The sequence below is a fragment of the Pseudorca crassidens genome, chromosome 15 (assembly GCF_039906515.1).
Source record: "Pseudorca crassidens isolate mPseCra1 chromosome 15, mPseCra1.hap1, whole genome shotgun sequence".
In the NCBI taxonomy this organism is placed as follows: domain Eukaryota; kingdom Metazoa; phylum Chordata; class Mammalia; order Artiodactyla; family Delphinidae; genus Pseudorca; species Pseudorca crassidens.
Genome location: NC_090310.1, coordinates 52,003,545 through 52,030,719, shown reverse-complemented (window position 1 = coordinate 52,030,719; position 27,175 = coordinate 52,003,545). Strand labels below are relative to the sequence as shown.

Below are 27,175 nucleotides of genomic sequence, written 5' to 3'. Positions count from 1 at the left end.
AAATTGGGAAGAAGGGAATTGACAGTAGATTTGGATCAGTTTGTTTTAGTCCAGTGAGTGTATTATAAAAATGAAATCTTCAAATTCACCTGAAGACTAGTACTTAATCTTTAGTGAGGGAATCTTTCATCATTGGTATTTCTGTCCTTTAGGGAAAAAAAAAATAGGATTTTCCTCTGAAATGCCTTTTTCTTATGAAATGATGAGATTGAATGATTTCTATTTCTGTACTGAGAGCTGGCTTAAGGAAGGCACGAAGGTGTGGTAGCTTCAGTTTTAATTTGGTATGGATCATTTCATGTCTACAATCATTGGTTTTTAATAAATCTGTTGATGTTCAGAAGGTCTGGGCCAAAAAGACGTGGTCTACAAGGAAACCCTGTTCCAACTGTGGAAGACTGCTACCTTGGTGGCCCCAGTGAACTCTGCCTCCCATCACTCAGGCCCTTGTATATTCCCCTCCTCATTGACTTTAGACTTGACCATACAGCTTGCTTTGGTCAAAGGGACATTAGCAAGCATGATGCAAGCAGAGGCTTGGTAAGCACTGGCACATTAGGGCTTGTCCTCTGGGAATGCTCCTTCTTGGAAGCCACCCTTGGTGCTATAGAAAAGCTTAGGCTAGACTCTTAACTGATCGGCCATGTGGAGAGAGAGAGAGACCTTGAAGGATGAGAGCCATCTTGAATGTTCCAGCCCCAGTCAAGCTTCTGACTGAATGCAGCCTATGGAGTGACCTCAGCTACACCACGTGGAATAGAACTGCTCAGCTGAGCCCAGCCAACCCAGTGAATTGTAAGAAATAATCAATTATTGCTGTTTTAAGTCACTAAGTTTTGCAGTGGTTAGTTACATAGCAATAGATAATGGAAATTATACCCTACTTCAAAAAAGTGTGTGCAAAGGGACATTATTCTGCAAAGATACCTTGTCCATTTGGTTTGTAGAAAACTGCATTTCATAATGCTGTGATGCTGTGATGTCTTCAGAAGTACAGTGAGCAAGGGTAGGCATGCATGTGCATGTATATGTGTGTATGTATGTGTGTGTGTGTTCGTGTGTGTGTGTGTGCATGTGTGTGTGAGTTAGATACTGTGGGATCCTTTCTTCCACCATTGCAGCTGAGTATTATGCATGCAATATTTTTATTTCCACGAAGGGTATACCTGAGGAAGGTACCTTGAAAAGTAATTGCTCTTTTATTCATTCAGGTTGTGGAAGATACTGAAAAGTATAAAGAAAATAGCCATCACCCAGAATCCCACCACCCAGAGGCTAACTTTGGGAAGCTTTCATATTGTAACAACAGTTAACATAACAAAAAACTTCACTTGATTCTTCTTTGAAAGTCTATTGTATAAAGTAGGTCCACTGAGAGGGTAGACTCTCTGATATCCTTATAAAAGTGGTTATAAATGTGCACACAAATCTGCAGGTTCACGTGCTGGACATAGTTTATGTCCCCTCACTCCACTTCATTCTCCATACTGCTGTCAGACTGCTTTTTCTAAAAGGCAAATTTCTGACTTTGTTCTGCCTATGCAGTAGGTCCACACTGCCTCTAGGACGGTGGGTCTCCATTAAGGGTGATTTTGCTTCTGGGGAACATCTGGCAATGTCTGGAGACATTAATGACTGTATTGGGGGTGTTAGGTGTTGCTATTATCTAGTGAGTAGAGGCCAGGGATGCTGCTAAACATCCCACAATCACAGGACAGGCCCCCACAATAAGGAATTATCCAGCCCAAAATGTCAGTAGTGTGGTCACTGGCTCTAGGGTAAGGCCAAAATAGTTGTGCCCTTTCTGACTTCACACTGACCTCTGACCTTTTATCGCTTGTGCATTTTCCATATGCAGTACTAAATAGATTTCTGTTTTCATATCTTCTCACCTTGTGACTCTTTCCCGCAGTCCGGAAAACCCTTTCCCCAGAGGTAATTTGTTGTTTGTGTATTTTATTACTATGACTCTGCTCACTTCCATTTTTCTAACTACGCTGAGTTGCAGTTACTTTTTGAAATCTGTTTTCCCTTCAAGCTTTGAATTCAAGGTGAGCTAGGACCAAACCACATGTCTAGTAAACATTTGGGTGAATGAATGAATGTTTGAATAAAACCAGTGAAAAAGAGGGTGGAGCTGCACACGTTGAGAACAGTACATGGCTCACCCTCAGCAAGTTTTCTTTGCTAGCGGGTGTGACTCCTTCCTGCAAAGGCACTGTGGTCACCAGTTCCCACTGCACATGATTTCAATGTCACTGCACTTCCCGGGGGATCTTCCTCAGGCTTCTTTGCCCCATAAGCCCCATAACAGGCATCAGTATCTGATTTCAGGTGGCTTGAGGGAGTAGAGAGGTAACCTCAGGCATGTGAGGAGTGGGGAGATGAAGCTTTGTGCCCCAGATGCCCACCTGTAAGAACCAGGGAAGGGAAGGTTTTAGAGAAGTGAAGGATTGATTCAAGCCCCTGTCTTTTGCCTTAAGTTACATCAACATTAACTCAGCATGATGTAGAACAGTTGTTCTCAAACTTGTATGCCTGTCACTGTCACCTGTACAGCTTCAAAAAATACTGTCGTTGGTTGTCCAGCACCCCAGAGATGTTGATATAATTGGTTTTTGGTATATCCTAGGCTTCATAATTTCTGAAAGTTTTCTAGGTAAATCTATTATCTTTGAGAATCACTGATGTAGACAATTAGGTAGATTATAGCTCTTCATGCTAATATTTCCAAAGTAATTTAATAATTTTCTTTTTGGTAATTTAATATTTCTTAACAATTTTCGTATAAATAATAAATTAGTATTTATAACTTTGTTTAAATTTATATTGGCTGTAAGATAATTTAATATCTAACTTTTTAGTAATTGACATTGTGTAACTTCATTTTCTTCTTTCCTCTTCCTTCTTGAAACTCCTCCTTTCCTCCTTTACCTTGAAACTCATATGAAATATCATAGAGAAGCAGCTGACCATTCTTCGTGTTGGAGGAAATTGGAAGGAAACCATTTTTTAGATAGTCTGCCCACAAAGATGCAAAATTAGAACTTTCCTTTTGGTTTGTATCCTCCCTCTTCTGTTTCCCATACCCACAAACTCTGAATTCTTTGTGCCTAAGAGAAAAACTAGGAAGACCCCTCCATCGTCCTAATAGTCCTTCTAAAAGGTTTACTGTACTCTCAGTTTCTGCACTTTTTTTTTTTTTTTTTTTTTGCGGTACGTGGGCCTCTCACTGTTGTGGCCTCTCCCGTTGCGGGGCACAGGCTCCGGATGCGCAGGCTCAGCGGCCATGGCTCACGGGCCCAGCCGCTCCGCGGCATGTGGGATCTTCCCGGACTGGGGCACGAACCCGTGTACCCTGCATCGGCAGGCGGACTCTCAACCACTGCGCCACCAGGGAAGCCCGGTTCTGCATTTTATTACAGATGGTGCATTTGTTATGAATATGCTGGGTAAGAAAAAGAAGTGAAAGAGCCTTTCTTTCTTTTTTTTTTTTTAAAGTCGGGTTATTTTTTGTTACTGAGTTATTTGAGTTCCTTATATATTTTATTTTTGAAAAGATTATTTATTTTATTTACTTATTTTTGGCTGCATTGGGTCTTTGTTGCTGCACGCGGGATTTCTCTAGTGGCGAGCAGGGTGCTACTCTTTGTGGTGCGCTTCTCATTGCAGTGGCTTCTCTTGTTGCAGAGCACAGGCTCTAGGTGCACGGGCTTCATTAGTTGTGGCATGTGGGCTCAGTAGTTGTGGCTCACAGGCTCTAGAGTGCAGGCTCAGTAGTTGTGGCGCACGGGCTTAGTTGCTCCATGGCATGTGGGATCTTCCTGGACCAGGGCTCAAACCTGTGTCCCTGCATTGGCAGGCGGATTCTTAACCACTGTGCCAGCATGGAAGTCCTGAAAGAGCCTTTGAATGCTGTCTTATCATCTTCCTCCCTCCATGTCCTCCTCTGCTCCCTTCTACCCTGCTTCCAGGCATTTTGTTTGCTTGTCATATGTTTCCAGATATTACTGAGACAAGGTCTTGATCACCTGTCAGAACGGTGTTGCTCATGACCAGTGGTTGGACTGATTTTTGCCATTATCTTAAATATGAGAGCTAGAAACAACATTCATTCCGTGGCACTGCATGCCCAGCACTGCACTTTTGTTTTTTCCCTTAATATTCAGTTTATGGAATTTGGGATCCAGTGGCTTCTGCCACTAAGTAGGTAAGCACTGCTCTAGGGTGGCCACTCTGGGCAGAGGCAATAGCTTTAAGAGAAGAATAGAATCATTCTGAGGGGCAGAATTTTAGGTCACTATATTCTGTTTCATTTCAAGAGGGAACGTTAGAGTAGGAAGAGTTTGTTGAGATGGTATAGATAGTGTAACCCTATTATGCCTTTTTTTTTCCATTTAATAAAACTAAAGCCGAGGGCCCTTCTTTAATTCACCAGTTGATCATTGCTTATGGAAGGACCCTAGGTCCCCCTCTTGGAGGTGCTACTGGGTGTGGGGAATGAGGAAGTGAAATGATTTGCTCAGTGAGACAAAGTTTCGGCAGAACCACAACTATAAAGCAGGTCTCCATTTCTTGAGGTGCTTACTTTATACAAAATTTCCAGTCTTGATTTTTTATAGGTTTTTCCCATAATGGAGTAAGACGATGGTCAATAGATGTTTATACAAGATTTATAAGTTTAAGAATAATTGACTATACGTATGCTGTCAAAGCTAGGAAATTTGACTTAAATTAGTATCTAATGGCCATTTGGTTGATAGGTTCAGTTCTTAATTTCTAAAAGTTATTTTCTTATGTATGTGTAACTGAATAACTTTGCTGTACATCAGAAACTAACACATTGTAAATCAACGATACCTCAATAAAATAAATTTAAAAAATAAAAGTTTTTTTATGGTAATACAAAAGTGCTTTTTGCTTTTTCTGAATTAACCTAACTTTAAGAAAACACACCAAAGAGTGGAATTTTGTGTCAGTCCACTGTTGGGCTGTATGATTTATGTCCTTTTACTGCTGAAAATTTTTAGCAAACTTTAAAGCTGGATGAGAAACTTAAAGGTCCTCTTATGGGAGTTCATTGGACAGATGAGGAAATCAAGGCCTGGGGAGGTTGTTATTTGCTAAGGTTCACAGAGCAAGTTCAAGGCCAAGTCGGAGACTTAGAAGTCACATTGTTTGACTTCAAGTTCAGTACATTTTTCCCTGGGTGCAGAGTAACCACAGGCAGGGCCAGTACCACACATGCACACGTGCCCACACTCTCACACATTCTTCCTAAGTCTGTTTTCAGAGGCATGGGTTGTGGATTGTCTTCTCCCAAAGCTGGCCTGAGATGAGGGTTGGGGTGCAAATAGCTTACTTGTCAGACGGTCCCAGGAAGCACAAGTAGGGGAGTGGGGATGTGAGATAAGGAAGGAAATGCAGCCAATATAGGGTGTGTGGACCCCAGGTTGATCCCACTGGGGGCAACGGAGTGCTGTCTGCAGAGCACTGTGTTTTGGAGGCGGTGTAGAATAGGCTTCACAGTAGTCCTCTGCAGGGGTGAAGAGCTGGGCTATTTGTTGGAGGTCTTACTTGTAGGCACTTGATGAAAAGCCCACCATCAGAGTCTCGGGTCCTAGAGTAAGGCCTCGTCAGTGTGTGTGGGAGCTGAGTGCCGAGGGGCTGTGGAGGGGTCACTTCTGCGGGCTCACAGGGAAACGGAAATGGGTGTAAGTGGAGGTTCCTACACACAGTGCGATTCCGACAAACATCCCGTCTTGGCTCTTTTCTGTTCTCACCATCTGCGCGCCTAGTGCTCTAGTAGGGGGTAGGTGGGGCTGAGAAGTAGGTACTGCCTGTGATACCATCAGTGTTGGATAGTCTCTGTTTGGCCCTCCTGATCTGCGCTCCACCTTCTGCATGTGCTCATGTCTGCAGATGGAGCATTAGATGCTGCGTTGATGGGCTTCCTTGCCCTCAGGTGTCTGGACGGATTCAGGAAGTGGGAGGCTAGAGCAGAAGATTGGATGGAGGAGGAACATGAGGTCAGCCTCTATCCCCCCAGGTTTCTTCTTGACACTGGGCTGATGGTTGTCTCTGTCATCCTCCCGGAAGCCACAGAGTCTGTCCGGCAACCCCTCCTGTAGCCACAGCACTTTCACTGTGTTCCGGTGGCTCTGTCTTCCTGCCCCTCTGGCCTAGGGCTCTTCAGATTCCCTGGTTGTCTTCCTCAAGCCCTGCCCACACCTGGTAAATAATCCCTTATTAAATGCCCTCAGCTGTCTCCTGTGTGTGTTCCATCTGTCTCCTGCTGGGACCTTGGCTGAGACACCATTTTGAAGAGTTTGCTCTCCAGACAGAATTGGATGAGATGAAACAGCTAGAGACGGTGTGAAGATATAAGATAATGAAGTGTAAATTGTACTTGAGCCCTAAGGACACTCAGCAGGTAGGATGCATTAACAAAAGAAGTGGTGCTTATTAAAGAAGACTTTTTGGAGGGCTGCCTTACGTTTTAATTGGTGAACTTCTTTGTTTGGTCTCCTCTGAGTAGTGACTTGAAAATCAGAAGCTCTGCCTTATTAGGACCATGTATGCAGTTAATTATAATGTATCTGAGTCTATCAGATGGAATAATAGGTAATTCATAGAAACACAAGGGTGAAGTGGATCTACCCATCTGGAAATTTCAGAGATTTCTCTCATGTGTTGTTGTTGGAAGTCAGTTCTTTGTATAAAGTCCTTTGTGAAAACAAAACAGAATAAAAACAAACCAAAAAGAAGGGGCAGGGCAAATTAAAAAAAAAGAAAAAGGGAAAAGACAGGGACAAAGGACACAACGGGACACGACCCATTGCGCCTCCTTGGTCTCCTCCTCGGGCTCCTTGCCCTCTTTCACCTAAAGAGCTGCTTAGCTTCTCAGCTACTTTCTCGGCACTCTCATTTTTGCCAGATCCTTTCTTTTCTCTCTCTTCAGCCTCTCTCCTGCATTCTTCAAACTTCGTTTTGAATTTCTGCGCATTCTCCGCATTAATGGCTCCTGCTTGGGGCACTCCTCGGCGAAGTCGGCGTGGTATTCCAGACCCAGGCGCTGTCGCTGCCCGCGTACGGCTTCAGCTCCATCACCGGCGTGATGCAGTGGTTGGCGCAGATCTTGAGGGCCTTGTCCCTGCGCCTGAGGAGACGGATGGTCTCCTTCTCCTCGTGCTTCAGCAGCTTGACGTCGCCGGTGCCCCTCTCCTTCCACCCCAGGAGGTCATTCTCCGAAGCGAACCGAAACAGCTTGGCCCGCATTTTAAAAAATTCCTCTTCATCTTTTTCCAAAGTTTTAATTTCTTGCTCGGGAAGAGAAAATATTAGCAAAAACTGGGGGTCATGGTTGGACTCGTCAGCATTCTCGGCGGAGGCGTGGTGGTCCTCGTGGGTGTCCTTGGGGGCCGCCATAGGCGCGGCGGCTACTCGTCGGCTCGGTCGTCGCGGGCTCCGCGGCCTCTCGGCGGCTGCTCATAGCTCCTTCCTCCGCTTCTGGAGACAGTGCCTCCCTCCCGCCCGCCCTCCCGCTCTTCCCTCTGCCCTGCGACCCCTCGTGTATTTTAATGTTAGATAAATAAGTCATTTCCTCCTAATTCCTTCTATTCCTCATCCCTCTAATGGTTTATAATCCACTTTTTGGAAATTTTTTTAAAAAGGTGGTGTGAAAGGCATTTCAAGCAGCTTGGAGTAAGGCACTATAGCAACAGAAAGCAGTCACTCTACATGTTTACAGAGGGCCTCCTGTGATTCCGGCCCTTTGCTAAGAGTCAGTAATGAATAGTATTTGATCACTGCTTTCAGGGAAATCACAATGTAGTTGGGAAAATAGACGTTCAAACAAATAATTATGATAAATATTTTAAGTAGCATAGGCGTCTACAAAGTATTATGTGTATCTCAGTGAGGGTGTAGTTAAGCTTGGGAGTGTCAGATAATGCTTCATAGAACCAGTGACATTGAGTTGAGTCTTGAAGCATGATAGTGAGATTCCCAAGGAGAGAAGGGGAGATGGTATGGAAGAAGGTATGGAATTTCCTCGTGGGTTGGAGAATCATTGAGGCATATGATGATTTGGCCAAAATGCGGGTAGCCTTTGGAGGAGTGCCTGGACTTGAGACCAAGGGATAGAATAGTAATCTAATCACTTAAAATAATATAGACGGCACATATACTCTAAACATATTAGGGATGAAGACAAAACAAAAACAACGTAGTTAAGAATCTTTGGGTGTTAACATATTGCTAGACCTCATGGAGCACATGTTCTAAATACTGAGCAATGCATGTTTCTAATTCATGAGCGTCTCAAAGGAGGGAGATAGAGCCATTGGTGTCTTCTATCAATACGTACCTTTGCTCAGATTTGTGCTCCCTTACCCCAAATTTATCATGACAGAATTACCTTGTATCACTTTAGAATTACTAAAATATGGAAATATGGTGGATTACCTTTTCAATTACTAATGATTATGTTAGCATCCATATTTCACGATCACCCATTTAGTAGAACATATCTGACACCCCTGCCCTAAGAGGTACTTGAGCCTTATTCCTTCTAATTATTCTTGTCCCTAAACCTTTAGGATTAGTAATCTTGATATCCCAAGGCAGGGAATTGGTGAAGACTGTTTTATCAATTCCATAGTTGTAGACAGTGAACCAGTAACGAGTGCTGGTTACTTCATGGGGCACTGATAAATAAGAATTCCTCTGCAGAGGCATGAACAAAACGGTGACTGTAATACGGGGGTATTATAGCTAAAGCCTTTATGAACAGAAAGCCCTTAAGCTGGTCATGTTAAAGGCCATTTAATGTCAAGAAGTTTAGATTTGTGGATTACAGAGACAGGAACAAAGTCTGATCAGGTGTCATGGAACTAGAGTGGGAAAGCCCAGAATTAAGCTTGAACTCCCCTGTCATGCAGGGGCTGCATCTCTGCTTTATTCTTTCCTGATTTTATTTGCTACCTTGCTCTATTTCTGCTTTAGTTATCTCTTGCTTTAACTACCACAAAACTTATTGGCTTAAAACAACCACTACCATTTAGTATCCCTCAGGAGTCTGACTGGGCTCAGCTGGGTGGGTCTTCTGCTCCACATGGTGTTGCTGGGGCTTTAGTTATCTGGGGGCTCAAATGAGTCAAATATTCAACCTGACACTCCCACGTGGCAGGCAGTTGATGCTGGCTGTAGAATGGGAGCCCATCTGGGATGCCAATGGAGCACCTGCGTGCTCTTCCATGAGGCCCCTGTCCACGTGGCTTGGGCTTCTCTCAGCCTGGGGGCCGGATGACAAGAGGGAGCGTTACATACGTGCAAAAGCAGAAGTTTCCGGAGCCCTAAAGGCCAGGATTCAGAAGTCCTGGGTGACCATTCCCACTGCGTTCTGTTGGTCAAGCAGTCACAGGGCTAGCTTCCCAGAGAGGGGAAATAGACTTGGGAAGAGGGATGAACAATTTACGAATACTTTTCTTTTTCTTTTGTATGGGACTCAATATGCCCAACATGTCCCTCAGGCCCTACTGCATGGAAGCTTTTTAGTTCAGTGTTCATCACCAACTGGCTATATAGCCTCTGTGTCTGCAGAGCTCCCAGGTTCAAATGCTCCCAAGTTCAGATGCTTCTAAGAGACACTCATATTGGTTGCCGGCTGTCCAGTCATCGATGGGTTGAGAGGGCCAAGTCTTGTGCTACTGAGGATTTTCTTTGAAGGGCTGAGGTGGGATGGGTTATGTCACGGGTACTGCAGTCAGAGTAGGCAATGGCACATGAGAGCATTAGGGGGATTTGAAGGAATTCTCACGTCCTGCCCATCCCTCCGAGGCTAGAGAGTTCTTTTCTTTCTATGTTCCCCAAAGCTCTGCTTGACCTGCCTTCTGACTTCTTGAGTCATCCCCTCCCTGCTTTGTTTTGTTTTTTAAGTTACTCCTGTGCACTGTTCTCCCTCCTGCCCTCTGTCCTTCCATGGCCCTGGACAAGAAGCCTCTCTTCTCTCTCCCCATCTGTCACTTAGCTTCTAACTTACTCTTCAAATCTCAGCTCAAGTGTCACTTCCTCAGAGGAGTGTGGAACGCTTTGGATTAAGTCTCATGCCCTGTTCCATCTCAGTTTCCTTCGTCACACTAATCAGAGTTTGTAATTGTGTACCTGTGTGTCTGCTTGATCACCACCTGCCTCCCACTGGTCTTTAGAGACAAAGGCGCGTGTCTGTCCTCAGGGCATCAGTGACTGTGAGTGGCTCAGGTTGGGTGCTGGCAACTACTTGTTTGCATGAATTAAAAATTGGAGGTAGTTGCCTTGAAGAAGGAGTAAGTGGAGAGAATCTTTGTCTTGATGAGAGAAGTTAAGAGCAGCCTGTTTTGGGGACTACAAGGACAGCATTTCTCAGGGAGTGCCCCCCGCCCCTCCCCCCCATGGTGATTTAGGAGTCAGTGAAGTCCTATTGTTAAGGCATGCTAGTGGAGGCTGTGTGGTAGTTTCTGAAATGTAGCAGGAATTCCTGCCTGGAAATTGATTCATAAGTGCCTGGTGAAAAGCCAACTTCTTTTTCTTTTTGCTTCTAGCACCATGTGGCCCCAGTTCTGTACTCAGAGATCTCAGTGATGGCCAAACTTTGTGGGGCCAGAGCTGTGCATTCCATTCCTGCTTACTCTCCCATTAGGCCAGTGTCTTGTTTGTAAGTCAAATATCGGTTAGATTACAATTTGGGATGTGATATGCTGGGAGCATAATCTCGAGATAACCCCAGCCGTAACTTTTTGTCCAATTCTTCTGTTGCACACTATCTAAAAACAAAGTGAGTCAAAGAATAAAAATGGCAGAAGAGAAATAGAAAGATAGAGTAAGAAATAACTCAGATTCTGTTTTATTCAAAGATTCTGTATCCTTTTGAATTCTAGAGGTTTTCAATTCCACACTTTCAGAGACTAAGATGGAAGGTGACATTGTTTCAGTTAATCTATTTCACTGAAATAATTTAATTCAGTAAATATGTATTGAATTTTGTATCTCAGTGGCAGGTGTAAAGAAATACAAGTTGATCCATGACCATGAAGTTTGTACCTACCCAGGAAATATGGCATGCACCTGTGTCATGAGGTCCTAATAATGAGAGAGTCAGATAAAGAGGGCCATAATAGGACCTGACCTGAATAGGGGCTGGGGTAGTTACGGTGTGTTTTTATAGGGGGAGCATAATTTGAGCTAGTCCCCATGGATGAGTTGATTTAGGAAAGTTTGCACAGAAGGGAGAGAGAGAAAGGGCCTTACAGGCTGGGAAAGCCCCATGTGTGACAGTTCAAGTGAGAGAAAAAGCAAGAAGGCCCTTTTCACACTCCAGAGGGAGTGAAGGCCTTGTAGGGTAGGGATGAGAAGTTGGAGAATGGAGGGCTATGAAGAGACCCTTAGCCTTTGGGTGAGACCCTTGGAGGCCAAGTTGCAGGTGCTGAATGCTTGCAAGCAGAGGAAGTCACATCATAAAACCTCTACTTTCAGAATGTTATTTCGATCACAATTAGCAAGGGGGTTTTGATGAGGGAGAGGTTGGAGCCAGTGAGACTGCCTGGAAGGTTGTAGTGGTTGACACCACAATGGTGGCAGGAGAAACTGAGAGGGAGGGAAGTGTACAAAATAGGGTTCACCTCCTGCACTGCTGGTGGGAATGTAAATTGGCACAGCCACTATGGAGAACAGTATGGAGGTTCCTTAAAAAACTAAAAATAGAACTACCATATGATCCACCAATCCCACTCCTGGGCATATATCCAGAAAAGAAGAAAACTCTAATTCAAAAAGATACATGTACCCCAGTGTTCATAGCAGCACTATTCACAATAGCCAAGACATGGAAGGAACCTAATGTCCATCAACGGATGAATGGATAAAGAAGATGTGGTATATATATATATATATATATATATATATATATATATATATATATATATAGCGGAATATTACTCAGGCATAAAAAAGGATGAAATAATGTCATTTGCACCAATATCGATGGACCTAGAGATTATCATACTAAGTGAAATAAGTCAGAAAAAGAAAGACAAACATTGTATGATATCACTTATATGTGAAATCTACAAAAAGTGATACAAATCAACTTATTTACAAAACAGAAACAGATTCACAGACATAGAAAAAAAACTTATGCTTATCAAAGGGGAAAAGGAGAGAAGGATAAATTAGGAGTTTGGGATTAGCAGATACTATATATACTATAGTATATTACTATATATAAAATAGATAACAAGGACCTACTGTAAAGCACAGGGGACTATATTCAACATCTTGTAATAACCTACAATCAAAAAGAATCTGAAAAAGAATATATATATACACACATACACACATCTGTATACACACATATATATGTATGTATAACTGAAGCACTTTGCAGTACACCTGAAACATTGTAAATCAACTATACTTCAATAAAATAAAAAATGGACAGTACTATACTCTTACCAAAAATATAGAGTTCAGAGGAAGAACTGGTAGTTCCATGTCTGGATTCACAGTGGAGAAGACAAAGGAAGAAACAAAGGGATATGAAGCCTGGGTGAGTGGAAACTTAGTTCCACGATCACCAGTACCAAGGTTGGGAATGGTTGCCAAGGTGGAGTGGACCAGAGGAATGAGGTATCTTAAAGCAATGGTGGATAACTGGGGGTCGGTAGAAAGATAAAGGCTGGGGATATAAATTAACGCATCATCAGAACCTGGTGAACTAAATAAACCCAATGAACACAAATTTGGAGTTTTACTGGGCATTTAAGTAGGAAAATAACGAACCTGTATAACCTTCAAATACAGACATGTAGTCGATCAATAAGTTATTTGTTGGTATAGAAAACATTCCCAGTTTACCAGTTTGTATGACCTTCCTCACTACCTCTGGTCCACTCACCACTGTCCTCTGCCCAAGTGCTGCAGTGGCCATCTGGCTGGTCTTGCTTATGTCCTCAGCCACCTGCAGTCTCTGCTCCACACAGCAGACCAGGTGATCCTTTGTGTGTACGTCAGATCCTGTGGCTCTGCTTCTGGCCTGCAGTGGCTTCCTACCTCATTCAGAACATAAGCTGAAGCCCTTCAAAGGGCCTCTGGGGCCTGACCCAGCCCCTTCATCGGTCACCACTTTCCCTCGCTCACTCTGTGCTGCCGCCCTTGCCAATTGCTGCTCCTCACACACATAGGCACACTGCCCCCAGGACCTTTGCACGTTCTCCCTTTGCTTGGAACACTCTTCTTCCCAGTGTCTGTAGGACTTGTTCCCTCGCCTCCTTCCAATCTTTGCCAGTTGGGCCTTTCTTTACCCTCCTGTTTAACATGGCCATCCCCCTGACTTTCACTCTGGGCCTGCTGCCCTACTTTACCCTTTTCCCTCTACAGCCTTTAGTGTCTTCTAATACCCAGACTGTTTACTTATCTGTGTGCCAGTCTGCCTCTCCAGAAGGGAGGTTCCATGAGAGCAGGGATTTCTGTCTGTATCACTCACCGTGGCAGCCTCAGTGCCTGCACAGCACCAGGGACTCAGTGATCACTTGTTAGGTGAATGAACAAAAGTCTGTTAGCAGCTTCTTTTTCGAGTGGCATTTTTGTGACATCTTTGAGATCAGCTGTCAATAATTTTTATCTTCATATCCAGGGATAATCAGCACTCAGTAAATGTTGAATAAGTGAATAGAACCTATAAAGTAAAAATGCTAACATGTTGCATTATCTAGTTCCAGAAATTTCCATTACTAAATGGAACCTTTAAATGGTGATGTGGGGAGGGGTGTGGAGGAATAGTTGCACTTCATTTAGCTGAACTTCCACTTGTGCTTCAGAATTAACATAGCAGTTTGGCAATTCTTTCATTATTACTAGGATTATTAATTGGATGCTATTTTAAAATTTGGCCCCTAAACTCTCAGCTGATGTTTTAGGAGATTATACTATACAGGGTGCAGAGACTGCTGGGGCTGACTGCAACTGTTCATGGCCAAGTAAGGAACAGCATAGGCAAGAAGCACAGGGTGGATTCAGTTGTGCCTCTGGGAGACCTGGTGACGATAGTTCATGGTCTCTGGGAAACAGCTGCCTGGGCTTCCTTCCGCAAAAGGGATCTTGATTTTGTTACCTGGTGGGTGCTTTTTATAAATAAATAAACAACCTTGAGAGACTGAGGGGGGTTAAAGAGAGAAAGGGAAGAACAATGTGCAGAAATTGTTCTTTATTTGGGAACATTTACTTGAGAGATCCCTCTGAAGTTTGCTTTTGTTTTATTTGGTATCACTTTCATCTCTTCCCAGGGGATGCATATGTCTTTGGAAGGAATGCATGCAGAAAAATAGGCTGTAGGAGACCCGAATGAGTTCTTGAAAATTTAACAAGCTTCTGAAGGACAGAGCAGCTCCAAGAAGCTGGGCTGCTACCGCATCTTGAAGGTTGAGATTTGGGAGGACCAGTGATGGTGTCCCCTGCTGCCAACATTCATGTGGTTTGTTGATGATATGACTAAAGGGCCAGGTTCTTATTTATATTTTTAGGTGGGGCTTTTTAAGGGAGTTCAGACAGTAGGGAAATAGAGCACACAGCAACTTGGAGAACAGCAGCAGCAGATAATGCCTTTGCTTAACTCGAGGGTTAAAACAATCCATAGAAAATTGTTTGGGGTTTTTCTGGCTGGTGAAAACACTATACAGCCCTTGTTTTCAAATGCACTGTCTATAAAGAGTCAAAATAAAGCTCAAATAAAATTAAAGCCTAGAGAACGAGGCTGTACACACACATATCCCAATGATCGTCCATGTGACATTCCCTAAGGCTATTGCCTGGCATCATTTGGCAGGATGTTTAAGTCAATGGCAGAGCTATTTTCCTATCTCTGCCTAAAAGTGCCAGAGATAGACTGGGTGTTTGGTCTGGGGTCAAAAGGCATGAGAGGAGAAACATCAGAAACAAGCTTTTTTTGGTTTTAAATTGTCTTATCTGTGTTTGAACTCAGTTCTGTCCTAATTGAAAAGGACAACTCATGGGGTAACCAAGACAGAGAACTTTGGTGTCCAAGGTGAAAGTGAATGAGAAACTAAAATATTTCTCTGGTGAGTTTTGTGATGAGAAGCAGGAAATCTGACCCCATGGAGCTCTAAAGTCCTTCCTACATCTTTATCTTTTCCATCGAAGAGGTCACATTCATTGCATAGCACAGTTCTTGGAGAGAGTCCTTCACTTTGAACAAATGAGTTAAAATGTTTATATCCAAAAAAATAAAAGGTGTATTTTCAGTAGAGTTTCTTTGATTAGGAAAAGAAAGACACTACTGTGTCCTACCATTATTTTCCTGATTGTCTGTTGTATTTTTGACAAGTGCCCTCACTTCAAAAAGTCTGTGTTTTAATTCTAAATTCATAATGATCTCTCTTATCCAACTGATAAGATTATCAAGGTTCTTTTTCCTCTGCTGTTACCTAGTGTTTGTAATTATCTTTCCTTAATGTTGGACAGGGGAGGGGATAAGGAGAGAATATACAGCAAAAATCAGTCATGTTTTATTCAGTGGCCCATCCTGTTTGTTGATTTCTCCATCCCTCCATCCATCCACCTATCCATCTATCCATCCATCCATACATACATACATCTGTCCATCTATCCATCCATCCATACATCCACCCATCCATCCATACATCCACCCATCCATCTATATACCCATTCATCCATCATCTATCCATCCATTCCATCTGTCCACACATGAACCCATCTTATATTCATTGATCATATACTATGAACCAGGCAAGCTAGGATCTCTCCCATGAAGGAGAGTAGACCTAATTATAGGCATTTATAGTGGAAAAATGTTAAAATCAGGCAAATTCAATCATGGGAGGATGTTATCACCTGTTTTTAGGGGTTTCAGGGAAAGTTTCAGGGAAGAAGTACTGTCTCAACTGATACAGGAAGGGTGAATTGAAGTTTAGCTGGATGAACACTGCCTGGAAGGTCTTGGGTATGGTTAAGAGGTGAAGAAGAGTTTCCAGAAGAAGAGTTGTGTTTCTGATGTCCTTGCAAATTCAGAACTTCCCTAATTGAAGAATAATTCTGACAAAAGATGGTGGATATTTCCTTTTATCAGCTAATATGGCGCCACCCTGTGGCCACTCCGTAAACAGAGTTTAGCGTTCCCTCGTCTGGGCCAGCTTCGAAACTACAATTCTTGAAGAATTTTAACATTTTGGGTGGATTTAACATTGATTCAAATTAATGTGAGACCATATTAATGTTTTTAATATATTATTTCAAAGCTGCATAATTCACGTTCACATCAAATAGGACCAAATTCTGGAGAGTGTAGCTCATGGCCATTTGATGGAATTGAAAGTAGTTGAGCATGGGTAGCATGTAGACCAGAGAGCAGTAATAGGTTAGGAAGGAGATGGAGGGAAGGAAGAATAGCGGGAGAGGAGATGGATCATCAAAGGCCCTGATCATCAAAGGTTGTGAACCACGACAAGAGGATTGCAGTGGGTTGCCTTTCAAGAATGTTAAGGAGGGAATGGCAAGGTCAGTCTTAGGTTTTCTTCAAGTTTTAATAGAGCAAGTTGGAATTAGACTGAGGCTATGCATGGGTTTTGGATATTTGCAGAATATTCCCCTTTATTTATAATTAGACTTGGGTTATAAACAATATAAGCGTTCATAGTTTCAAAATACTTTTAAGTTTTTTGTTTTGTTTATTTGTTTTTGAAGGGTCCACTAAGTACCTTGGAAGAGACAACAAAATACATGGCTTAACCCCAAAAAGATTGGGTAGAGGCTCGACCCAGACTTGGGATCTAAGGTTGGGGGAGAATTTGATTAGCGAATCATACTTGGGGGTCCCTGGTAAAATAGGTTAAGGAAAACATGAGTTAGACAAAGTTAAACTTCTTTACTGTGGGACTTCTTAGAGCCTTGAAAGCATTCATGTCTGTTGTGAACCTTTATGATTAAGGCATGTAGCGTGTGCCACACTTGTTTCACCACTAAGGAAGCTTCACTCTGGAAACAGTCATCATAGTCTGGCTGAGAGCTTGTTATCTATTGCCACAGTAATGCTGCGTAACAAGCAACTATAACATCTCAGTGGAATACAATAATAAAAATGTATTCAGCTTGCAAGTTTAGGGGGTTCAGCTGATCTTGATCTGGACTTGGCTGATTCCAGCTAATCTGACTCACATGTCTGTTTCTGGTCAGGTGTGGATTGGGCAGGCGGCTCTTCTGATCTGGGCTGGGTTTGCTCACATGTCTGGGAGTTCAGCTGGCTGTTGAATGATCTAGGATAGCTTTAGCTAGGAAGACTGGGGGTCACTTGTCTCTGCTATATATGGCTTTCATTCTGAGGCACGCTAGACCTAGCATGTTCTCCTGGCCGTGACAGAGGAGCAAGAATGAGAGCGAAGCCAGCAGTGCGTGTATTTTTCAGCATTTTCTTGTATCGTGTTAATATCTCATTGGTCAAGGGAGTCACACGGCCAGTCAGAGTAGGAGGACACTGCAAGGTTACATAGCAGAATGTAGATACAGGGAAGGAGGAGACTCAGGCTCTGTTTGCAGTCAGACCCTGGAACCCAACTTGAGAATTGCCTGTTGAGATCACAGTCAACTGAAAGTGAGGAATGAGGTCAGACTTTTCACTATGCCATGGCCACAGACTGTACTTTTAGTTCTGATAAGCAATCTCACAGATAGATGCCTGGCCCAGGTCAAGTGAGAGAGTGTTCATCTGGTTCCCCACAGGACTTCTATTATCTTTCTGTGGAATCATTTCAGGGCTGAAAGGATTATGGTCATCAGCTAGTTCTAGTTGCATTATGTTGGAAATGAATAAACAGAGACTCAGAGAGGTTAACCGGCCAGCCTAAAACTACTCAGCTAGCTAGAAGCCAAGCTGAGCCTGGAACCCAGATGTTCCTTTAATCTCATTGGGTTTTAATAACCTCAAAGAAACTGTGTTTGGGGTGAAGGGGAGGTGGTGGAAGGGACTGAAATTGTGTTTGCAATCATTGTATGTGAACAAATCACATTCCTTCTGGAGGGACTATAATAAAAGTAATTTTTAAAATAGATGATAGATGTCTTTGGAAGGACAAAGTAGATAGTTAAAAACTGAGTTGCTGAATACTGTGACTGGAGTTTTTTTTTTTTTTTTTTTTCGGAGGAAAAGTGGGGTGTGGTTTGAAGTGGGAAGGGCCCTCGGTTGGGTAAGTCATTTCCCTTACTACAGCCTTTGTTTCCCCACCTGTGAACATTAGAAAAGGAAAGCAAAATGAGGACTGCTTCACAAATTGGCACGTGGTCTTTGCACAGGGGCCATGCTAACCTTTGTATTGTTCTCGTTTTAGTATCTGTGCTGCTGAAGCAAGCACTGATGGGAAATCCTTGGTGATATGTTTTTGTTTTCGGGGTTTTCTCTCCTCTGCTCCCTCCACACTCCCAAGGATTTCTGCTGCAGAGGACTTCCGAGAAGAGCGGAAAGAATTTGTGTTCTAGCTCCGGCTTTGTCAAACAGCAGATAGAATCATGAGGCAGATCTAGCCTTCCAGAATAGGAGCTACGTTAACACCTAATTTAGCCGACAGGGGTGGGGAACAATTTATTCTATATAAATCAAATTTTGCTCATGAAATTTTACCCAGTTAAGCATTATCAAATAAACTAGATATTTTTATGATGGAAATACTTCCACAAATATTACAAATATTACGTATATTCCCCTGATTTACTAAACAGAAAACAACGGAAACTTCGCACCCATTTAGACATCAGTTATTGAACTGGGTGGTAATACAGCAACGTGCCTTGTGAAGAGCCCTGTAGTGAAAGGCATTTTCTATTGTTATTATTTGTGTTTGCTTAAGGACTGCTGGAGTATGTTGGACTACTTGCCGTCAAACTGAGTTTTGACAGACATACTTTTTAAATTCTTTTTTTTTTTTTTTTTTTTTTTGGCGGTGCCACAAGGCTTGTGGGATCTTAGTTCCCCCACCAGGGATGGATGGAACCCAGGCCCCCTGCAGTGGGAGCGTGGAGTCCTAACTACTGGATGGCTAGGGAAGTCCGACTTTTTAAATTCTTGTATTTTATTTTCAGAGTGTTTCTCCATACTTCCTTATTGTCAGTTGATTAGCTGTATTTTGGGGCTGCTCAGATAGATTTGTTCTCAGATCCATTCTTGACTGTTTCCTGTTCTGCTCCATGTTGCAAGGAACCATATTTCCCAGGCTCTCTTGCCCTCTGGTGTCCAAGGGGAGATGTAAGGGTATCTCTCCGGGCCCCTTTCTGCTTTCTTTGGTATCTCTAGGAACAGCTGTGTCTCTTCCATAGCTTCTGCTCCCACCAAACTTCTTCTTTTTCCACAGCAGCCTATCCTGTTCTAGTCTTGCTGGTTGTCCCCAGTCTCTGGGCTCTGACAACACCTCTTCCTTCCATCATCCCTCCTGCTTAGGCAAGCTAGCAGTTCTCCACGGGTGCTGGTCTCTGGGCTGCCTCCCTGTTCCCTCTGTGGCCTCTCAGCCATTCCATCACTCTGTAACCATGCTCTTGACTTGAAACATCTGGAGTAGTTTCTGTTTTCGGATTGTTTTGACGGATAACAGAGGTTGCCTTCTCTTGCAGCTGTCTCTCATTCTAATTTGCTTCTTGCCATCTACCCTGAGGACACCAGCCAGCTTAACCAGTTTACTTTATTGGACGTAAATATGCAAACCTGACTGAGCACTAGAGCAGAATAATCTAGAGCCTGGGCTCTGGCAGCACAACGTATGGGTTCCAATCCCAGCCAGACCACTCATTGGCTGTGTGACTGGGCAACTTTCTTAACCTTTCTGAGACTCACTCTTTTCATCTGAAAGATGAAAGTAATTGCAGTTTACCTATGCTGTCTCTTAAGGGCAACACCTATGGAGGGGAAAGGAAGGATGTGAGATTGGGCAGGGGGAGGAGCTGGGCTGCGATGCAGTCTTAACAGCAGCCTCAGTCAACCCCGCAGGGAGCTCTAAAGCGGGTCGGGCCTTTACTCACTGGTGTTGACTGCTGGAGGCCGCTGACAGGGGACGGTGCTTGACCTTGGGCGGAGCAGCTCTCGGAGTAGCAGGGGAATCAGTTCTTCAGTCCCCGGCGTGGTCTGGTCATTGCATCACAGTGTCCACCACACGTTTCTATGTGTGCAGTTGTGAAAGATAAATGGCGAATCCGTGAGAAGTGTGTTGTTTGGTGCCTAGTACTTGGTGAAGTCTCAACAATAGTAAGTATCATTATTGATGGATTACATATAGAAGTCCAATAAGTGGACTTTATGATACCTAGTTAGGTATTTGGAGAGTTTTTCCTGACTTCCTGTCCATGACCCCATCCTAGAGAGTCCAGGAAAACCTGCATAAGTGGTCTGTGGGTAACCAAGGTGCTGTGGCTTCTGCACATACACTATTAAACACATTTATATTTTTATACTAATGTTAATGTGGCACCTTTAAATATGGCTTACCCATAGGTCCTTTTTTTTTTTTTTAATAATATTTATTTTTGGCTGCATTGGTTCTTCGTTGCTGCGTGTGGGCTTTTCTCTAGTTGCGGAGAGTGTGGGCTACTATGTTGCGGTGCACGGGCTTCTCATTGTGGTGGCTCCTCTTGTTGTGGAGCACAGGCTCTAGGTGTGCAGGCTTCAGTAGTTGTGGCTCACAGGCTCTAGAGCACAGGCTCAGTACTTGTGGCACATGGGCCCAGTTGCTCTGCGGCCTGTGGGATCTTCTTGGACCAGGGCTCAAACCCATGTACCCTGCATTGGCAGGCGGATTCTTAACCACTGCGCCACCAGGGGAGTCCCCCATAGGTTCTTATATCTTTATTTTCTGAGGTATTCAGGTATTTAGCATCAAATTCGATAGGCATTAATACAGCCCTTGCTTTTTGAACACTTATCATGTAGACACGGGGCTAAGCATGCATTCTCTCATCAGTTCTCAGGACAACTCTCTGGGTGCTAAGAGTCCCACTTAATGGTGAGGACCCGAGGTCAAGGAGGTTAAATGATCTGCCCAAGGTCACCCATTCAAGGAGTGGCAGCTAAGTTCCCCCACCAGGGCTGCAGCCCCAGACTCACATGCGCCTACGCTTTCAACTACACATTTTCACAATTTAAACAGCAGTAGGGGAAACCTTCTCCTCTGAAAATAACTCTAGCACAGTGTAGGTGTTGTTTTGGTAGAAACATTTCAGCTGCTGCCATAAAATTTGTCTCCCAAATGGCTCTGTGAGAGCAAAGCTGGGCAGACTCTGCTTGTGTTTAAGAAGTGAGCCTTATGGCTCAGCCACAACACAAATGATTTGTTTTCCTGGCCTTGTTGGCGAAGTGATTTAATTTCTGGATTTCCCTGAGGAAAAAGCTGAAACAAATAAATTTCTTTGTAATTGGATGTTTAAGGAGGAGCCACGTGGGCAAGTCATGATGGGAAGCCAGGTACGTTTTCATTCACTGAGTGATGCAGTGAGCAAGCAGGGCAGGGTCGGGGAGGGGGGTAAGTGCATGGGCAGAATTCACTAGGTCGTTTTACTTCCTAATATTTGGCTCTCTGCTTTTCATCAGTAAATGATTATTATAATCATCTAAAGCCCCACAAGCAAGGTGGATGTTTAGGAAAGTGGGTGTTCATCGTTGTTGGAGAAGAGCAAGTTAGGTCACATTTCTTTATATCTGAATAGAAGTAATGCCTCTTTTTCTGTAGAAAAAAAACACTTTTTCAAAATTGGGTGTATGGCACTAATGAGAAGTCTAGGAAGCTGTAAGGCCAGGGATTTCTAAAAGTGTATTCTGAGGATCTCTATTTCTTGGATATATCAGTTAGGACAGTTTGGGCCATCTATAGCAAAAATGTAAAGTGACTGTGACATAAAGTATAATATAACAGTGAAAATTCATGCAAAAATATTCAGAGTTAGGCCCTCTGTGATTTCACAGTATTGTCAAGAGTCCAGGTTCCTATCTTTCTGTCTCATCCTCCTAATCCTGTGGCTTCCATTTTCAAGGTCACTCTGGGGCCAGTTTAGTTTTGGCCACCATGTCTGCAGTCCAGATGGGCAACAGAAGGGAGGCCTCTTAGTGGAGGCAGCTCCCTCAGTTTCTGCAGCCTTCCTGGAAATTCCATAGAACACTTCCATTTATATTTCATTGGCCAGTATGTGGTCACATGGTCAGACCTAGCAGCAAGAGAGCCAGGCTGACAATACATTCTGTGATGTTGGGCATGTTACAGCCCTCTGAAACGTGCAGTCACCTCATCCATTAAAAGGGTGCATGGTGATCCCTATCTCAGTGTATTCAAGAAATTATCTGAAAGTCACATACGACCATTGCTCATAATGCCTAACGCTGACATGGTACTAACCCTGTGCTGGGTGCAGTTCTCCACAAACCTGTGAGGTAGGTGCTCTGATGGTCCCATTCGTAGTTGATGCTACTGAGGCACGAAAAGGTTAAGTAACAAACCAAGGTGTTGCAGACCCGAGGTTTGCACCCAGGCACCAGGCGGCTGGTCCTGTCTCACAGTCAGGCTGAAGAATTGCCTCTGAAGTGTGAGTCACTTAAAAATGAGAGAAATAAAGGTCTAATTTTGACAGAATTGAGAGGGATGGGAACATGACTTAGGTTTTTAAAATTAAGTTTGGATTCTTAGTACAGAGCCTGCCCTGACAATTTAAATACCTATTTCTTGCAGGTGCATTTGACATTCAAAAGCAATCAGATTGTATTCTCTGTTCTTTGAGGGATTACTGGGTTCTGTGCATCTTGAAGGTTACATTTGCAATCAGCATTAATTTCATTGTTAAGCATTTTCCTTCACATTAGTTACAGGGTCCTTTCTTTTTCTTTTCGTTTTTTCGTCGTTTTTTTTTAAGACTAGTCGGGTTCTAGTGGAGATGATAAATTGTGAGATTAGGTGGGACAACGCACTCAAGTTCCTTGTTCAAAAAGCCGTATTAGCTGCAGAGAGTGAACTCAGAGCTTGGCTGAACCCTGTGGGTCGCTAATCTAGTGTCACAGAGCAGTGTGCTTTCTTCTTCCCCTTGAACTGGAGTGGGGTGAGGAAGGCACAGGACGTTAATTGATTCTCCCACTACATTTTATGATTCATTCAAGGGAGTCACACTAAACTCCATAAACAAAGGGAGGAATTCCCCTGGAAGCCAACGTCAGAGAAAATCATATGAAGAAAAAGATAAGTGATGTCCATTTGCTTTTCTATTTGTCTGAGTCCCTTCAGGCTGCTATAACAACCTACCACGAACATGGTGGCTTATAAACAACAGATATTTATGTCTCACAGTTCTGGAGGCTGGAAGTCTGAGATCAGGGTGCCAGCAGGGTCCAGGGAGGGTCCTCTCCTTGGTGCAGACATTCCTTGTATCCTCACATGCTAGAAAGGGCTCAGGAGCTCTCTGGAGCCTCTTTTTTATAAGAGCAGTAATCCTATCCTCCACCCTCATGACCTAAGCACCTACCAAACGCCCTACATCCTAATACGGACATCTTTGGTATTTCATGAATATTGGGGGGACACAAAATTCAGATCATAGCAATATTCAAGCAGATTTTTAAAAAGTCATTGCATGTAGAATGGTTATAATTTAAACAAAAAGTCATTTATTGGAGCAATATTTACGAAAAGAGAGCAGTGCTTGGGATGCTGCATAATGAGGCAGAATGTTAAAATGTTGGTGGGAGGACCCGTGTGCCTGGCTGTGATTACATTTTGGTTGGTGCCATATGGATAAGGAATGGCAGCCTCGTCTTTAGCTCTTAGTATATTGAAATATTGGGATCTCTAAGTAGAGAGGAAAGGAAACTATAATGGAATTCAAGACACTGCACTTGATTTTCTGGCTTCCAGGGCATCACATGGGTTTAAAACCCTCCTTAATTGGCTGCATTTTTAATTAAAGGGAAACAGAAGGAGCTTTTCCTTTCACCTATACATGAGCCCATGAAGAAATCTCTACCTTATTGTGTAATCCACAGGCCAGAGGATCGAGTTTGAATAGATCATTATTTACCCAGATATATTTATAAAATACTAGTAATTTCACTAGTAATAACTAATTTATATGGAATTCTTGCTATATGCCATGTACCATTTTAGTGTTTTACTTGTAAAAACCCCTTTATCCTCACAATAACCCTTTGAAGTAGATACCATCATTACCACTATTTTACAAATGAGGAAACCGAGGCACAGAGATCTTAAGTAACTTGCCTAAATTACACAGCAAGGGAGTTGCAAAGCTAAGATTCAAACCCAAGCTGCTTTTTAATCGGTACCGTACAACATTTCCCAAGTATCAGTCATTCATATACCACCTTCATGCTTTTTGCCATGATTGTATTCTCCTTCTATTATTATTTCTTGTTTTCCACTTTTATTTAACTGAAAATATAAATGTATTTAAAAAGGAAATCTTCAATTATTACCTTAAATGGAAAACTATCCAGTGCCACAAATAGTAGAGATAGCCAATAAAAATTAAAAACTGAAAACCAAATAATGTCATTCAGTCCTAAGTAGATGCCAATGCCTGCTGAAACCCAAGTCAGAGACCTGCCTTCACTGCACTGAGAGAGAGAAAGAGGAGAGAGAAGAGCAAAGGTTAGAGTGAGTTTGAAGACAAAGTTGAGGCTCTCTCTTTTTTTTATATATAAATTTATTTATTTACTTTTGGCTGCGTTGGGTCTTCATTGCTGCACACGGGCTTTCCCTAGTTGTGTGAGTGGGGGCTCTTCTTTGCGGTGCGCAGGCTTCTCATTGCGGTGGCTTCTCTTGTTGTGGAGCATAGGCTCTAGGCGCGCAGGCGCAGGCTCAGTAGCTGTGGCTCATGCGCTTACTTGTTCCACAGCAGGTGGGATCTTCCAGGACCAGGGCTCGAACCCGTGTCCCCTGCATTGGCAGGCGGATTCTTAACCACTGTGCCACCAGGGAAGTCCTGAGGCTCTCTTTGATGTTATCAGAAGGGGTGTGTGTGTGTGTGTGTGTGTGTGTGTGTGTGTGTGTGTGTGAGAGAGAGAGAGAGAGAGATGGAGAGCCAGCTTTCTTGATTCCGTGTTACACTCTGGGAATCACTTGTCTAAAATATGAAGGTGTGGTGCTATCTTCAGAATTAGGGAAAGTGAAGCGGAGGATGCTGAGATGAATTCAGGCCTCTAATAGTTCAGCCAATCCAGGCAACGGTATTGTCTGAATTACTAACCCTAAAGTCACTCGCTAGTTCATCTGGTCCCTAGATGATCCTTTCAGGTTGTTTTGTGGAAAGGACTGTGGGTAGTTTTCTTTTTTTTTTTTGTGGTACGCGGGCCTCTCACTGTTGTGGCCTCTCCCGTTGCGGAGCACAGGCTCTGGACGTGCAGGCTCAGCGGCCATGGCTCACGGGCCCAGCCGCTCCGCGGCATGTGGGATCTTCCCAGACCGGGGCACGAACCCGTGTCCCCTGCATCGGCAGGCGGACTCTCAACCACTGCGCCACCAGGGAAGCCCGACTGTGGGTAGTTTTTACCAAAGTTATTATCTATAGAAGAAGGTCTAGTTACCCCTGAGTTTTAAACCAAACTATTAATACTTAGAAAATGGCCTTAAATTAAGCCTTGCTTCAACCTTGACACATACCTAGTGGTTTGAAACTTTAGAGAATCTTAGGCCTCTTTCAAGGACATATTGGAGATCATTGGAGTGGTGTCCCTTTCTTTGTTAGTAGGATAACATTCTCTTTATATGTATATATATCAAGAGCATATATATATATATATATACTCTCCATCATTAATTTAGGGTTATATTTTGATTATGGTGAGAAAAGCAGAAGGGATCTTTTCATCTCCCAGTTTAACATAAATTATGAGACTGTGTTTTCATGTAATGAAGAGGGATCTTCCTTTTAATTCACGGGTCTCTGTAAAGGCAATTCATAGACATCAGCAAGACTCATCAATGTTAACAATAAATTAATCTGCATCTGAAGTTTTTACTGATTATCTGATCACATAATTTCCACATATTCTGATTACATTTTTCAGATGCTTTACACATTATATGAATTCTTAATCAAGCTGATTCTATAAGCAGTGCCCTTTCTATGCAGGGTGAGCCTTGTCACGGAGAGAGTGCAGCTTGACGAAAGGTTTAGCAGAAGATGGTGAATGAAACTGGCTTCATCTTGCCCAGCATCCCTATTTCCATTTTTAAATATTAATATAGCTGCACATAGACAGCATGATATTAAACATAACTTATGTGGCTGGTGAACTATTACAACTGCTTGCTGTTCGGTGTGCTGGTGAACTTCAGAAAGCTTCTGATGGAGGTTAGGCCGGATTAGTTGCTCAGGGTTAGGGAGCAGAGGTGGGCAGCTTGGGGAAGGACAGGTGAACATCTGTCTGCACTAAAGCTGCTACGGATTGTGTCTCCAAGGGGCTGCCACTCCACTCCGGCCAGGACAGTGTGGTGGGCTGGATGGGCTGCTGTTCGGTGGCAAAATAGAGAACACCTTCATTTGCAGGTTTATCTGGTGGTGCTGTGATGGGTTTCATCTGATCATAAATTGTGGTCAGGGCCGATCTCTAACAGTTCTACTGGGGTTTATTTATCTATCTTTCTATATCTATCTATAGATCTATATCTATATCTATAGATATAGATATAGATGTAGATATAGAGAGATGTTTTATTGAAGCATAGTTGATTTACAATGTTGTGTTAATTTCTGCTGTACAGCAAAGTGATTCAATTATATTTATAAATATATAAATTCATTTTTATATTCTTTTCCATTATGATTTATCATAGGATATTGAATATAGTTCCCTGTGCTATACAGTAGGACCTTGTTGTTTATCCATTCTCTATATAAAGGCTTATATCTGCTAACCGCAACCTCCCAGTCCATCCATCCCCCAGCTCCCCTTGGCGACCACCAGTCTGTTCTCTATGTCTGTGAGTCTGTTACTGTTTTGTAGATAAGTTCGTGTCATGTTTTAGATTCCACATATAAGTGATATTATATGGTATTTGTCTTTCTCTTTCTGACTTACTTCATTTGGTATGATAATCTCTAGTTGCATCCATGATGCTGCAGATGGCATTATTTTGTT

At 43.0% G+C, this 27,175-nt stretch overlaps 1 protein-coding gene, 1 non-coding gene and 1 pseudogene across 6 annotated transcripts in view; 1 reads left to right on the top strand and 2 right to left on the bottom strand.

The window, feature by feature from the left end:
* PLCB4 (phospholipase C beta 4) overlaps positions 1–27,175 on the top strand; it is a 420,918-nt gene that overhangs the window by 68,524 nt on the left and 325,219 nt on the right. The gene's annotated exons all lie outside the window — the stretch shown is intronic.
* On the bottom strand, positions 5,931–7,434 carry LOC137208036 (ran-specific GTPase-activating protein pseudogene; annotated as a pseudogene).
* On the bottom strand, positions 18,310–18,413 carry LOC137208290 (U6 spliceosomal RNA). The gene has a single exon (XR_010935597.1). It is a non-coding gene; the product is annotated as a U6 spliceosomal RNA (small nuclear RNA).